The sequence below is a fragment of the Orycteropus afer genome, unplaced genomic scaffold (assembly GCF_000298275.1).
Source record: "Orycteropus afer afer isolate SDZICR_OR568_19922 unplaced genomic scaffold, OryAfe1.0 scaffold00923, whole genome shotgun sequence".
Classification (NCBI taxonomy): Eukaryota; Metazoa; Chordata; class Mammalia; order Tubulidentata; family Orycteropodidae; genus Orycteropus; species Orycteropus afer.
Genome location: NW_006922510.1, coordinates 378,970 through 382,760, shown reverse-complemented (window position 1 = coordinate 382,760; position 3,791 = coordinate 378,970). Strand labels below are relative to the sequence as shown.

Below are 3,791 nucleotides of genomic sequence, written 5' to 3'. Positions count from 1 at the left end.
GAAAATTATAGATCAAAATGTTATTACATTTGTACACATATTGTATAATGTCATAAAAACAATAAGGTTAGTTTGTCAGAGATTTTCTACTCTAATTAGTTCAAAAGTGAATATTAATTATATTTTCAAGTCGATTCAGATTTTGTTCTTTTAAGTATGTATTTCAAGATTCTAAGTTTTTTTAAATTGGCATTGATAATTTTGGCATATGATCATAGTTTTATACAATCATGTATATCAAGTTTTAAAAAATATTGTTTTCTTTTACTTAGTTGAGAGCAATGCAAGTGTTTTGATTGAGTCTTTGAAGACCTACTTAACTTGATTGTTCCTCAGGGTATAAATAAAAGGATTCAAAGTAGGTGAAGCAGAAGAAATAAGCAATGAAACCATTTTGTTAACAGTCACTTCTTCCTTAGCTGTGGGATTCATGTAGATGAAAATGCACATGCCATAGGTGATGGAAACCACAATCATGTGGGAAGAACAGGTTGGAAAAGCCTTTTTCCTTTGCTGCACAGAAGGGAATCGAAATATTGTCCTGATGATGTTACCGTATGACAGAACTACACAAGTGAGAGTCATATTCAGGGTCAGCACAGCACAGATGATAACTGTCTGTTCCACAATCCATGAGCATGAGATTTTCATAAGGAGGAATGCATCACAGGCAAAATGGTCAATCATGTTAGAGTCACAAAATTCCAAATTTAAACCCAGGTTCAGGGGCGGGATTATTACACATAAGCCAGCCATCTAGCTAGAGATAATGAGAATTCTGCAGACCCTGCTGCTCAAGATGGTCATGTAATGCAAGGGTTTGCAGATGGCCACATAATGGTCATAGGAATGGCAGCCAGGAGGAAAAACTCTGTTACTGCACAGAGGGCAGTAAAAAACACTTGGATCACACAAGCATTATAGGTAATGACCTTGTCACCTTTTGCTGTGTTATACAGGTATCTAGGAATATAAGCAGAGGTGAAAGAGATCTCCAAAAAGGAAAAAAAATAAATAAATAAGAAAAAGTACATAGGTGTTTTCAGGTGAGAATCCACAAAAGTGGTGTGATGATGGTCAGGTTCCCAGTTACACTCAACATGTAGGTGAGAAAGAGAAAGAAAAATCAGAACCTGCCGCTGAGGGTCATCAGTCAGTCCCAGCAGAATGAATGTGGTTCTGTCCCGTTTCTCATCACCGACTTCTGACTTCTGCCAATCTGTAAATGATAATCAAAGACATTTTCTTATAGATAATTTTAGATGTTCACAAGCTCCCCATATTCAGGCATTTCTTCTTCATTAATATTATTTTTTAATGTTTCACTTCCATCTTCTACTTCAGATTTTCCTGTGTGACTAATATAGACTACTGATGAGGTAAATATTTTATGGGTAGCAGTAATGTCTTTGACTGTCAAAAATTTTTCTCTATTCACAAACTACATCACAAAATTTCACCATTGCTTTCATGAACTTTGTCGATATTTGGATCTTTTTTCTCTCTCTTTCTCTCTCTAAACGGTTCTAATACGTAATAGATAATTTGGGTTGACTATATAGACTCTCTGGGAGCTCTGGTAGCATAGTGGCTAAGACACTTGCCTGCTAACCAGGCGACTGGCGGTTCAAACCCACCAGCCACTCCTCCGAAGGAAGGTTGGGTAATCCTACTTCTGTAGTGATACTGCCTCGGAAACCCAAGGAAGGGTCGCTATGAGTCAGGTATGACTCGACGGCACATAACAACAACAACAACATATAGACTCTCTAAGGATCTGTGATGGCATGTTGCCTAAGGCCTTTGGCTGCTAACTAAAAGGTTGGCAGTTCAAACCCACTACCTTCTCTGAGGAAGAAAGATGGGGCAATCTACTTTCCACTTTGGGGACCCAATGGGAATTTCTATGAGTTGGAATTGACCGGATGGCAGTGGGTTTGTTATTTTTGTTTATATAAGTTTATATAGATTCTCTGGTAATGAAGTGGTTAAGGTATTCATTCAGCTGCTAACCAAAAGGTCGGCAGTTCAATACCACCAGCCACTCCATGGGACAAAAATTGGCAGTCTGCTAAAGACAAAAGATTTATAGCCTTGGAAATCTTATGGGACAGTTCTACTCTGTCCTGAGTTGGAATTAACTTGATTGCAGTGAGTTTATGTAGATTTTAAAGCAGAACTTTAGGTCTATGCTCCAAAATAAGATTTTTGTTTGTTGGTTTTCTTTTAGGACAAGTAGTTTTATTTTTATGAACAACTTTTGCTCCCCTCTACACAATCTATTTTAATTCTCAATATATGCATGCATTTTTTCTTGCGGACTTGTGCATAACGTTTAATGCTGACATGAAGAGATAACAGCTTTCTCTTGCTCCCCTTCTAGTCACTGATCTTCTAGTCAAATGAATTATTTTATCTCCATCATTGCTTATAAATAAATAAGATATTGAATCCAGAACACATGAATATTTGGATTCTGAATTTGTGATAAGTTCTCCACCAAATTTTCCCAGGCTTTAATCATTAATTACATTGGAAAAGACTCAAATATTTCTGATATATGATCAGTCTCTTGAACTTTTCTTATATCAATGGTAGAAAAATCTTTCCCTTTAGGAACCACTTTACTTATCTTAGGAGCAGTTTTACCCTATTGTTTACCTCACTGTGTTTTCTTTCCGAGGTGCAGCAGAGTTGGCTGTGACTACTCACCCAGCTCCCACTCACCAAGACAAGGCAGGAACACTGACAGAGTCTCATGGTTTACCTGAAAGTCATAAAGTTCTTAGCACCGTCAATCTCTCATTTAACAGCTATCAACTATTTATGTTATCATCTATTGAGATGTAGAAGTGCTATTTCTCTGTAGCCCACTTACCTTGCTTCCCATTTTTCCCGAATCTGCAGTGCTTTACTGTGAAGCCTTATCACACCCTTCAAATTTTGAGCTTTGTTCATTTCTCAAGTTATATCTATTTTTTTCCTAAGATATTACCTTAATGTATAATGGAAATTAATAAAACAATTTATTCTAAAATGTAACTGACTGTTAATTTTCTTTCAAAGAAATGTTCAAAATGAACACAGAAGTCTTTAATGAGATGTTGCTGCTTCAGCCAATACGTTATTCTTGCTTATATACTTCTATGCATGCAAAGATACTTTTCTATTTTTAATTTGAAGTTGAATGTATAGGCAAAGTTGTCCTCAACATTTCTTATATTTAGTTAGATGATTTTTTTTTTTATTTTATGTGTTAAAAACCTCTCAGTCAATAATATTTATCTACACTAGAGACATTCTAAAAAAAATCTCATAAATATATCAAATCTATTAGAAAACATACATATAAATTATACTTGAAATTCCTTTACTTTTGTAGAGGAAAATACGACCTAGAATCTACAAAGGGAATTACAATCAAACAGCCAAATTTTATTATACTTAAATGTGTGTTAGTAAATCAGTTTCTTTTGCTTTTTCAAACATAACAACATTACAACTGCAGTGTGGAAAGTGATATTTCTATAAAGACATTTATGTATTTACATTCACTGGCTCATTTGGCAATGCGTACATCTTGCTGCAATTTCCATTCCAGCAAAATGGGCAGACTTTCTTGTGATCGGCTCAGTGCTGTTATCTGCTCCCAAATATATCCTTACTATCTCCATCATTGAAAAGAAAATGAATTATAAGTATGGGTTGGGGAGTGTTAGGAACTGTATCCACCAGGGGAGGAGGTGATATTCTAAATCATCAGAGAAAAGTAACTTTACAATGTCAACCCT

The 3,791-nt window shown here is 35.5% G+C and overlaps 1 pseudogene; it reads right to left on the bottom strand.

Moving 5' to 3' along the window:
- Positions 1 to 264: 264 nt before the first annotated feature.
- LOC103212333 lies at positions 265 to 2,890 on the bottom strand (annotated as a pseudogene).
- Between the last annotated feature and the right edge of the window lie 901 nt (positions 2,891 to 3,791).